Source organism: Mirounga leonina, unplaced genomic scaffold, assembly GCF_011800145.1.
Source record: "Mirounga leonina isolate KUSES-001 unplaced genomic scaffold, KU_Mleo_1.0 Mir_126, whole genome shotgun sequence".
NCBI lineage: Eukaryota > Metazoa > Chordata > Mammalia > Carnivora > Phocidae > Mirounga > Mirounga leonina.
Genome location: NW_023270314.1, coordinates 21,476,157 through 21,489,184, shown reverse-complemented (window position 1 = coordinate 21,489,184; position 13,028 = coordinate 21,476,157). Strand labels below are relative to the sequence as shown.

At 38.1% G+C, this 13,028-nt stretch overlaps 1 protein-coding gene across 1 annotated transcript in view; it reads right to left on the bottom strand.

Moving 5' to 3' along the window:
• R3HDM2 (R3H domain containing 2) overlaps window positions 1-13,028 on the bottom strand; it is a 160,049-nt gene that overhangs the window by 116,556 nt on the left and 30,465 nt on the right. Inside the window, exon 3 of the mRNA XM_035002322.1 lies at window positions 3,641-3,703. The gene's annotated coding sequence lies outside the window, so the exon portion shown is untranslated. The remainder of the gene's footprint in view (window positions 1-3,640; window positions 3,704-13,028) is intronic.

Genomic DNA, 13,028 nt, shown 5'->3' with positions numbered 1-13,028 from the left:
TCCAAATACGAAATTAAGGGGAAAAGTCCATTTACAGTAGTAACAAAAATAATAAAATACTTAGGTATAATTTTAACAAGGAAGTATAATAGAATAGGATTAAAAAAGTGTAAGGCTTATATATTAAAAATTATAAACAATCACTGATAGAAATTAAAGAACTTATTATTAAATAAGGGGGAAGATGTCCCATGTTCATGGACTGAAAGATTTAATATTGCTAAGGTGGTAACACTCTCAAAACTGATCTACAGATTCAGTGCAATCCCTATCAAAATCCTAGCTGGCTTTTTTTTTTTTTTGAAGACATCGACAATCTGATCCTAAAATTCATATGGAAATGCAAGGGACCTAAAATAAACAACATAATCTTTTTTTTTTTTTTTTTAAGTAATCTCTACACGAACATGGGGCTCAAACTCACAACTCTAAGATCAAGAGTCAGATGCTCTACCAAATGAGCTACCCAGGCACACCAAACAACATAATCTTGAAAAAAGAAAAACAAAATTGGAGGACTCACATTTCCTAATTTCAACTTACCACACAAAATAACAGTAATCAGAACAGTGCTGTAGTGGAATAGAATTGAAAGGCCAGAAATAAATCTTTACATTTATGGTCAACTAATTTTTTTTTTTTTAAAGATTTTATTTATTCATTCGAAAGAGAGAGACACAGCGAGAGAGGGAACACAAGCAGGGGGAGTGGGAGAGGGAGAAGCAGGCTTGCCGCCGAGCAGAGAGCCCTATGCGGGGCTTGATCCCAGGACCCTGGGATCACGACCTGAGCCGAAGGCAGACGCTTAACGACTGAGCCACCCAAGCGCCCCTACGGTCAACTAATTTTCAAACAAGGAGGCCAAGACAATCAAATAGGTCAAGGACAGTCTTTTCAACAAAACGTCCTGGGACAAGTGGATAGCTAAATATAAAAGAATAAAGTTGGAACCATACCTCATATTATACACAAAAATTAACTCAAAATAGATCACAGACCTAAATGTAAAAGCTAAAACTATAAAATTCAACATGAAACACTAGAATAAATCTTCATGACCTTGGGTTAGACAAAACTTTCTTAGACATAACACTAAATGCATAAGCAACAAAAGAAAAAACAGATCAGCAGACTTCATCAAATTTAAAACTTTTGTCTGGGGGTGCCTGGGTGGCTCAGTTGTTAAGCATCTGCCTTCGGCTCTGGTCATGATCCCAGGGTCCTGGGATGGAGCCCCATATCAGGCTCCCTGCTCTGCGGGGAGCCTGCTTCTCCCTCTCCCACTCCCCCTGCTTTTGTTCCCTCGCTTGCTGTGTCTCTGTCAAATAAATAAATAAAATCTTAAAAAATAAAATAAATAAAACTTTTGTCTGTAAACAATATCATCAAGAAGGTGAAAAGACAACTCACAGAATAGGAAAAAATATCTGCAAATCATGTATCAAATAAGGAACACTTGTATCCAAAATAAAGAATTCTTACAACTCAATAAAAAAAGATAAGTTATCTAAAAAAGGCAAAGGATTTAAATATACATTTCTTTAAAAAATATATACAAATGGCCAATAAGTACACGAAAAGAAGCTTAATTCAGCATCATTAGTCATCAGGGAAGTGCAAATCAAAGTCATAATGATATTACTTGACACCCACTAGGATGGCTACAATCAAAAGACAGACAATAAGTTTAGTAAGAATAGATAAATTGGGGCCCTCATACATTGTTAGTGGGAATGTAAAATTATGCAGCCACTATGGAAGCAGTTTGACAGTTCTTCAAAAAGTTCAACAGAGTTACCATATATATGATCCAGCAATTTACACTCCTAGATATATACTCCAAAGAAATGAAAACATATACCCACAAAAAAACTTATAAAAAAATGTTCATAGCAGCATTATTCATAATACCCAAAAAGTGGAAACAACCCAAATGTCTAGCAATTGAGGAATGGATAAGCTAAATGTGATATATCTACACAATGGAATATTATTCAGCCATAAAAAGGAATAAAAGTACTGATACATGCTACAACTTGGATGAATCTTGAAAATATTACTCTAAATGAAAGAACCCAGATACAAAAGGTTCATATATTGTCTGATTCTTTTTATAGGATATATCCAAAAGAGGCAAATCCACAGAGACAGAAAGCAAATTAGGGAATGGGGAGTGATTATTTAATGAGTATGGTATGGTTTACAAAATGATGAAAAAGTTTTGAAACTAGAGAGAACTAGTGGTTGCACAACATCATAAATACACTAAATACCACTGATCTATATACTAAAACTGGTTAATTATAAGTTATGTGAATTTCACCATAATTTTTTAAAAAATAAATTAACTTACAGGGGGAAAAAAGTATATGCCCATACTAAAAAATAAATGTGAGAGTATATACTTTACAATTCCATTTATATAAAAATCTAGACAATGCAAACTATTCTATAGTGACAAAAGTTGATCAGTGGTTGCCTAGGATCACAAGTTGAGGGAAGTATTAAAAATGGGGATAAGGAAACTTGTGGAGGTGATATTTTCATTATCTTGACTGTGGTAATAGCTTCATGGGCGAATAACACATCAAAACTTAACAAACTGTACACTTTTAATACGTACAGTTTACTGTATATTAATTATAGCTCAAGATCTATTTTGAAAAAGATGGGGAAAGGGGAAATAGGGCAATGTATTCATGCTGGCAACTCAATAACTGATAAGGGAGTGATAAAAGCAGTTTTATTTTACCTTGATGAGTATACAAACAACACCTGGCAAAATTGTACATGGAGAACCACTCATAGCAGCATATAAATTTGAATTTCTGTATATTTACAAATACTTCTATTAACCAACATTATACTTTCAGAGATCCTGAATCTTCATTTTTGACTAATTTTTGGGTAGTGCTAAAATCCCTCTCAGTTCTGGCAAGTACTACCATTAGTATGATCTGTAAATAAACATTTAGACATACCAAGAAAGCTCCTACAAGAAGCCCTAATAAGGTTCCTTAAAGCTAAAATATCTGAGAACAGTATTTCAAATGTGATGAAAACAACACAAAAGAGTCCTATCATCCATACTAATAATCTTTTAAGAATTCCCCTGTTAATATCTATTAACCTTTTGTAAGATAAAGTAAATACCTATTTTGTAAGGTAAATATCTATTTACCTTTCGTAGATATTCACTCAAATTTAAACTATTTCAAACTTAGAAAAGCTTTAAAGTTAAAACTCTAAATTGGATTTTTCTTTACCAAAAAGTATGTCCATTGTTTCAAAGACAAACAAAAAGTATGATGTATTCACTAGTGGGAAAAGTTATGGAAATGAGGGTGAAGTTCAGTCAAAACCACTTTACAGTCGTGAGGAATGACATCATCTAATGACATCATCTAATGACATCAGCTACCATCATCTCTCACTTCGACTACAGCAGTAGTCTTTTTTATTTAATTCAGGTGAACTCAGTCTTAATATACTTTAGTCTCAGTTTCTTCATCTATTAAATGGGTACAATAACACTTCCAACCTCACGAGGTTGCGTGACAATTAAATGAGAATACAGGTATAGCACTTAGTTTGTTGCCTAGCATACGGAAAGTGCTCCATAAATGTTACCTATTATTACCTGAATAAATGTTCAGCCTCCATGAGTCCAGTGCTGGAATGGCATCTCATATAAGAAACAAGTCTAACCTCAAAAAAAAAAAAAAAAAAAAAAAAGTTAAAAGCAATTTAAATCTTAATATATTGAGACTCCCAAAGAAAATTAAAATATCCATTTCAAAATCCACAGCAGCTTCTTTTTTTGTTTTTTAAGATTTTATTTATTTGAGAGACAGAGAGAGTGCACACATGAGCAGGGGAGTGGGAGAGGGAGAAGCAGACTCCCTACTGAGCAGCGAGCCCAACTTGGGGCTCAGTCCCAGGACCCGGAGATCATGACCTGAGTCGAACACAGATGCTTAACCTACTGAGCCACCCAGGTGCCCCTCCACAGCAGCTTCTGAATATCTTCTTTCCCAATTCCTTTTGCTCACAATGTTTCTCATAACCCTACACCTGCCCTGAACCCTCTATATCCATTCCTACTTTTTTTTTTAATCCATTGCTTTAATGCACAGTTTTATTTTTTTATTTTTATTATTTTTTTAAGTAAACTCTACGCCCAACATGGGGCCTTGAACTCACGACCACAAGATCAAGAGTTGCATGCTGTGGGGCGCCTGGGTGGTTCGACCAGACTCTTGGTTTGAGCAACCGACTTGGTTTCCACTCAGGTCATGGTTTCGGGGTCCTGGGATCAAGCCCTGCCATCAGGCTCCAGGCTGGGTGAGGAGTCTGCTTGAGATTCTCTGCCTCTCCCTGTCCCTCTGTCCCTCCCCCAGCTAGCACTCACTCTCTCTCTAAAATAAATAAATAAAATCTTAAAAAAAAAAAAGTCGCATGCTCTACCAACTGAGCCACCCAAGGGCCCCTACCTATTCCTATTTTCAATTCACAATACAACACTCTGCTCACTTGGCTCTTTCTCCTCTAATGATCCACTCTTCTTATAAGCAGTTCTTGGTCCACTTTCTAATATAAGTTAATCATCCAGTCTTACTGCTTGAAATTCTTCAGCTGTTTTCTACCCATTATCCTTTTATACAAGACAATTCTAGAAACTGAGCTATCAGATAGGGAATCTCTCTCAGTAGATGAGAAGAATATAAAGAAGCCAGAGACAGAATTTCCTTCTGTGAGTAGAAACAAATACTACAAGCACATAATTTAGTATCTCCCCTCTCTGACTACAATATTTGCTATTATTATTATTGCCATTGCTATTACAGGACTCTGAGAGCTAGCTGCTGCTTAATCCACAGTAGAAACTCTGAGTGCTGAATGCCACCACTAGAACCCTTAATATGCCAAGCCAGTCTGTGTTCTTGGAACCCTCAAAATACCTAAGCCCTGCTGTGTCCTATGCTGAAGTGAAGAGCATCCCTAACTCTTCAGTTTTACAACTCTATACCATGAGTATCACATTGCTAAAGTCTGCCTTTCCGATACTGTACTAAGATTTCTATGAAAAAGCTCTTGTGGTTTCTTTATAGCCCCTGTACTTTCGGGTTTTGGCATTAGAGATGTGTGGGAGTTTGGTAAGGGTTGGGAGGCATGGCCAGGATATCGCCCTTCCCCTTTTCACCACCAACCTTGGTCCTGAAACACTGTCTGCCTGGTGATTTTGTCCCCCCAGGAAATTTCTCCCCTATACAAAGAAATTACTAGTTGCCTTTCCCCACAGGCCCTCAAGCCGTGCCCAGATGTGCCTGATTTTTAAGTGGGCATAGTGAGTTCATGCTGAGAGCCTTGCCATACCAAGAGTTAGTTCTCTATCCAACTCTGACTTAGAGAATCAAGAGCAACATAATTCAAAACACACACTAGGACTTACTGATGTTATGGTTTTCTTGCCCTATTTGTAATTTTATCAAAATTAAAAGTGGAATACTTTCAGAAAGAAGTTCAATTCCTTTCTGCCGTCCATCCTCCATAACCCCCATGTAGTTTGCTAATAAAATGCTATAGCCTCATAACTAATTTCTCTACTTCCTCTCTGGGCACTCTCCTATATGTTCTCCCCAGAGAAGCATGAGTGATCTTTTAAAACTGTAAATCAGATCATTTAGCTTTCTTGATCAACCAGCTTCTTTCTACCAATGGTTTTCCATCATCCTAAGTGAGGTCTACAGAGCCCTACAAAATCTGGCCCCTGCCTATTCTTGAACATACCAAACCACATACTCCCCATGAGGCCTTTGTTTTCTTGTTCCTCCTGCCCAGAACACTCTTCTCCCATCAGGAAACGCTGGTTCTGCCTCCCTTTTAGTTCACACACCACTATAAAAACGTCTTCCTGACCATCCCATCTGGCTATACCCTCTCCCTTACTCTCAGTCACATCACCACATCTATTTTCTTCATACTATTCACCACAATCTGTAATTATTTATTTGCAAATTGTCTATCTTTTTAAATGAAATCTTGTATGTCTTGTTCTTATCTGTACCTCCAATGTGAAACAGTGCCTGACACAGAAGCACTGTAACAGTTTTCTGTCTGACTAATTTACAAAGCTAAGTACTACCTCTGAGATAAACTTCAGTTTTTAAAAAATTTTTTAAACTTATTTGTACAGCCAGGGTGCCTGGGTGGCTCAGTCATTTAAGGGTCTGCCTTCGGTGCAGGTCATGATCCTGGGGTTCTGGGATCGAGTCCCACATCAGGCTCCCGGCTCAGCAGGGGGAAGTTCGCTTCTCCCTCTGACCTTCCCCCCTGCTCATGATCTCTCTCTCACTCAAATAAATTTAAAAAAAAATAAAAATAGAAAAACAAACTTATTGTCAATAGGACGGCCAAGCCGTCAAAACCCTGTGTTCTTGTCTTCATTCTAACAAACTGCCTCGTATTCTCAGCTCCCTTGCTTTCTCTGAAGACAAAATTTGCACTCAGAAAATAAGATGGCAATCTTATCTGGCAACACTGTTCTCTGGGGTCTGTGAGACCCAAACCCAAGGTTCTCAGGCAGCAGCAACTGACAAAGATCTGGTTACCAGCACTGCACTAAGGAGTGCCTCACAACCCAGAGCAACCAGGTTAAACTGATACAAGGTGCAAACGCCTTTAAGAGAACACAGTTGATAAAGAGTTCTGTGAAGTACTCCAAACGCCTTGAAGATAACCTCACAAGAGTAGGAAGATTCAGTTTAGCCATCTGACTGGTGGTGTGTTCTATAAAGCCTTAATAATGATCCTGTCACTAGGAAAACAGATACTGTGCCCTAGCCTTCTAATCAGCTGCATTTAGCAGCCAACATCCATCTTTTGCAATCAAATGCCACCTCTAGAGTTCCTATTCCCATCAAATTATCACAGGTTTGGGCAACAGATAAATCAGAAACTACAGTTAACAAATCTACTTGTCTGGGACCCAAGACAATTAATTAAACCTACTTGGAAAAGCAGAATAAATAGCCTCCAGTCACCTGGAGACAAGTTTTAAAGATCCTAACAACTGTAACACTTGGACACACCAAAATGGCTGTAATCTGCAAACCAGCCACATGTCACTTCCAATAGTACTCTTACACTGAAAGTGACCTTCCCCCTCCAAAATAAATAATGTTTAAAGTCAGGTGAATCTTGAACAATGACTCTGACTTTTCTCTAAAATAAGGGCTATGACAGCTACCTTAATGAGAGGCCCAATAAATTCAGGGTAAGGGGCTCATTGTGCTGACACTGTCACCTCATCTAGGACTTCAGCTGATTCATCCCGATGGGCTGACAGGTCACTGACATCTGCACCTTGCCCAAGATTCTTGTTTATTTCACATATAAAAACACTGTCTCCTCAAGACAACTGCAGTCCAGACCAGTCCAGACAGGTCTCCTGACTTCACTGAGACCTCGGGAAAAAAAGTTGTCATTTCAGGCTCATATTAGTAACTCTAGATGGCTAACAAGGCATGGAAGAGATGGGAATAGAGCTCATAAAAGGACCAGTGTTAACATTCAGGTCTTACCAATTTTTAAAAAAAGGATAAAAAGAAAAAGATCAAAATCACCTGGGGAAGAAACTAATCTCTTTCATCATTAAGAGATGCTTGGTATTATTATGGTGATTTGGAAAACAGTCACAAAGTCAGGACCTGAAAATGTCTGGTCCTTGGCCACACCAAGTAATCACAGACGACATCCTTTAAGTAAGCTCTGTTTTAACATAAACTTCAAGAAGAAAGACAAAGCAATAATAATTTTTAAAAAACCCCACAAACTATCCAATTCATTTAAAAGGAGCAATGGAAGGAAGGGAGTAAGAGAGAGAAAAGGAGAAAGAAAGAAAGGAACAAGGAAGAACAATGAATGCCTAATGTTGTAGATCAAACATGGCCACAAATTATTTGCAGCAATTCCCATCAAAAAGTGGAGTTCATCTCCTTACCCTTTGAATCTGAGCTGGCCTTGTGACTTGTTTCGTCCGACAGAATGTGGCAAAAATGACACTGTGCAATTTCTGAGCCCAGGCCTTAAGAAACCTTGTAACTTTCACTCTCACTCTCTTGGGACCTAGTCACCATGCAAGGTAGCCAAGAAAGACTGCATGAGAGGCCACGGTACCCTGGATGACAGCTCCAGCCTAATGATGGACAACACTGGAGTGAGGCTATCCAGGTACAACCAGCCCCTGGCTAACCTGCCAACTGATCACAAACACATGAGTAAGCCCAGCAAATTCCATGTGCAATAGAGGCAAGCCAGATGGGCCCTGCCCAAATTGCCAGCCCACTTAATCATAAGCAAATAAACACTTGGGTTTTTTTGGTTTTGTTTTTTTTTTTAAGATTTTATTTATTTGACAGAGAGAGAGCGAGAGCACAAGCAGGGGGAGAGGCAGGCAGAGGGAGAGAGAGAAGCAGACTCCCCGCTGAGCAGGGATCCCTATGTGGGGCTCAATCCCAGGGCCCTGGGATCATGACCTGAGCCAAAGGCAGACGCTTAACCGACAGAGCCACCCAGGCACCCTAATAAATAGTTGTTTTAAGCCACTAAGATTTGGAGTGGTTTGGTTGACAACAATAGGTAACAGAAATACCCGCAATCAGATGAGACTAATTCAAAACATCAATAGTGACACACTCAAAAGCAGCATGTGCATTCCCATCATGTAAGGAAACTAGAATCTCTAAATAATATATAGAACCACTCTTCATAGATAAGACATATATCCCAGAATCCCAGCAAAACACTCATTAATAAATTTGTTCCAGCATCTATCCCACATGTAAACACCTGCAGAAGATATGTGCAAATATATGTATCCCACAAAGGACTCATATATAAGATATACAAAAAAATTCTACAAATCAGTAAGAAAAAGACAAACAGCCCAATTTTTTAAATGGACAAGAACTGAAAGCACTGGGGCGCCTGGGTGGCTCAATCGGTTGAGTGTCTGCCTTCCGCTTAGGTAGTGATCCTGGAGTCTGGGGATTGAGTCTTGCAACGGGCTCCCCGCTCAGCGGGGAGGCCTGCTTCTCCCTCTCTCTCTGCTCCTCCCCCCATCCCGCTTGTTCTCTCCCCACCCCACTCTCTTAAATAAAAATAAACAAAATCTTAAAAAAAAAAAAGTTGAAAGCACTTCACAAAAGAGGATCCTTGAAAGACCAATATGCACATAAAGACACTCCACATCAGTGGTCATCAGGGAAATGCAAATTAAAGCCACAAAAAGACATCACTACATCCCCAACAGCTACAGTTAAAAGGACTGACAGTACTAAGTATGGTCAAAGACACAGCATAACCAGAACTCTCATACATTGCTGGCAAGAGAATAAATTAATATAACCACTTCAAAAAACTGGTAGTACTTATACTTCTATCCCATGAACTAGCAATTCCATTCCTGGGCATATAACCAGAGTGCTTACATCTATGAAAAGACATGTATAAAGTGTTCACAGCAGTATTATTCCTAACAGTCCCAAACTATAAACTCAATGGAAAACATATGGTACAATCAGAAAATGAACATTACCTACCAATGATAAAGAACAAACCATTGCTATATGCAACTACATTCATGAATCTCAAAGACAATGTTGAGCAAAAAAGACACAGTAGTATATACTGTATGATTCTATTAACATGAAATTCAAAAACAGATTAAAACTAATCTATGGTAACAGAAGTCAGATTAGTGATTCTGCAGATACAAGAGTATTTGAGGGGATAGCTTATAACTGACATGATGATGGATGCAGCTGGTTGTGCACCTGATCATCCAGCCAACCAACAGATGCTGCTAGGCTTAGTTCTGCTTTAGGAAGGACACATTCTAACCCCTGCACTGGTTTGTACAGCCTGGCCTTTTGTGGCTCCATGACCAAGTCAGTGCCTTAGTTTAAAACCTCATCACTTTCCACTGGCCTCCTTAACGCAAAACACACTATGATAAGGGTAATCTTTAAAAAATACAAATATGATGGCATAATCCACCCACACCCCTACCATACACACACTCCCCTTCTTAAAATCCTTCAAAGACTCTCCATTTCTTATAGGATAAATTCAGCACTCTTTAGCAGGATACTTAAGTTCCTTTATGATCTGGCCCCTGACTACCTTTTTTCTTTCTCTCCATATATCCTGAGTTCCATAACAAAGTATTTGTAGTTGACCTAGAAAGCTATGCTTTTTTCTCACCTCAGTATCTCTAGCTAAGTAATGCATGTTCTACCTAGAACAGCAGTTCTCGAAGTACGGTCCCAGGAGGTCTAAGAGGTCCAGTATTTTCACAACAACAAGATCTTATTTATTATGATAACACTAAGATGTTATCTGCCTTTTTCACCATGGTGAAATGGTAGGTATAATTGCCACTCCTAGCATAAATCAAGGCAGGGGTATCAAATTGTACTAGTACTAGTACTATCATATTCTTCACCACCCCATACCTGCAGCTTAAAAAAGAAAAATTTTACTTGTAAATGTCCTCGATAAAGCAGTAAAAATTAATAATTTTATTAAATTCCACTCTTGAGTACATGTCTTTTTAATAATCGGAATGGCAAAATGGGAAGTATAAACCAGTTCTGCAGCATATCAAAGTACAATAATTGTCTCAAGGAAAAGCAACTGAGCTGCAAGCTAAACTAGCTACTTTTTTCGTGGGATACTATTATTTCCTGAGTAAGCAAATAACAGGCAAACTATGGTTATGTGGCAATGTTCTGCACAAAAATGAACAAAATGAGCCTGTTCCTTCAAAGAAAATAAGTGATAGTATTTGTTGTCAGTGATAAAATTCAAGCTTTTCAGCTAAAATCAAAATTTTGAAAAAGTGTATCTTCTCTGAGCTTGAAAACTTCTTAAGACTTTTCTGATGAAATGACAGTGATATTCATGAGTTTTTTTTTACTTGTATAATGAACTGTGTCAAACATCTGGAAGATCTGCGTAACTCGGTGACCAGTATTTTCCAACTGATCAATTCATGATAATTCAAAAATCACACATGGATAAAAGATCCATTCAATGTACAAAATAAATGAATTTTAATGTCACTAAGTACAAAAGTTCATTAATATGGTTTCAGATTCTACACTGGAACTAATCTTTAAGGAACTACCACATGTTGAGTTCGGGTATAGTATCAAAGAATATCCAATTACCCAAAGATATTAAAATACTTCTCTATTTTCCAACTACATATCTCTGAGGCTGGATTTTTTTTTTTCAAATACTTCAACGAACATGACATAGTGCAACAGATTGAATGCTGATGCAGATGAGAATGCAGCTATCCTCTATTAAGCCAGACATTAAAGAGATTTGCAAAAATGTAAAACCATGTCCGTCCTTCTCACTAAATCTTTTGTTTTAAAAAAGTTTTTCAGGGCACCTGGGTGGCTCAGTTGCTTAAGCGTCTGCCTTTGATTCAGGTCATGATCCCAGGGTCCTGGGATCGAATCCCACATGAGGCTCTCTGCTCAGCGGGGAACCTGCTTCTCTCTCTCCCTCTGCCTACTGTTCTGCCTACTTGTACTCTCTCTGTCAAATAAATAGGTAAAATCATTAAAAAAAAAAAAAAGTGTTTTGTTTTTTTTTTAAAAAAGGTTTTTTCATTTAAAAAATGTGTTACAGGGGCGCCTGGGTGGCTCAGTCGTTGGGTGTCTGCCTTCGGCTCAGGTCGTGATCCCAGGATCCTGGGATTGAACCCTGCATGGGGCACCCTGCTCAGCGGGAAGCCTGCTTCTCCCTCTCCCACTCCCCCTGCTTGTGTTCCCTCTCTCTGTCAAATAAATAAATAAAATCTTTTATAAATAAATAAATAAATACAGTGTTACATATAGTAATATGTAAGGAACTTACTATTATTTTAATGAATTAATAAATATTTAAATATTTTCCTAGTTTTGACTTCCAATACAGTAAATACTGGCAGATATAACCTACATAAATAAAAGTTCTTTGGTGTCTATAATAATTTTTCAAAGAATTGAGAGGTCAGAGACCAAAAAGTTTGCTAATTTAGAATTTCCCCTGCCCGTCTCGTGCTTCAAGGCCCTTAGAATTTAGGTAAAGTTAACCTGCTATATTTGCATAGTGGAGAGCAAAGACTACACTCTTTCATAGGCACTCAATCAGTGGTGTGTTACAAGAAGGCTAAAACGTAATTTGATGCCTATGCCAAGTGCTCCACTATAAATATGCATGGATAAAAAAATTTCAAATTGCTTATTTTGTATATAGCCACCATAACCAAATCTTCTGTCTCAAATCTGGAATCAATTGCTAGTAGAATGTAAACTGCCAGGGACGCCTGGGTGGCTCAGTTGGTTAAGCAGCTGCCTTGGGCTTGGGTCACGACCTCAGGGTCCTGGGCTGGAGACCCGCTCATCGGGCTCCCTGCTACTCCCTCGCCCTCTCCTGGGGAGCCTGCCGCTCCCCCTGCTTGTACGTTCTTGCTGTCAAATAAATAAATAAAATCTTTAAAAAAAAAAATGTAAACTGCCTATATTCTTACTTTTTTAATGCCTATATTTTTAGAAGGCAATTTTACACTATGTTTAAAAATTATAAAAGTATACATTTTTAGCAATTTACCTTAATAGTTTATTATTCCAAATACGGAAAATGACATATGTACAAGGTTATTCATGAAGCACTCTTTGTAACTGCAAAAGACTGGGGAAAAAATCAAAATTCTCTTTAATAGGAGAATGATAAAATAAGCAGTACAAACATATCCTGTAATACTCTTTAGACATACACAAGAATAAGGAAATTCTTGTACTTACAGGTTATACTGCTAAGTAAAAAAAGCAAGACACAGAACCATTTTAGTAAAATGGGGGAAACAATATATATACATATTTACATATATGCTTATAAGAAGATAGGATGTGGGCACCTGGGTGGCTCAGTTGGTTAAGCATCTGCCTTTGGCTCAGGTCATGATATCA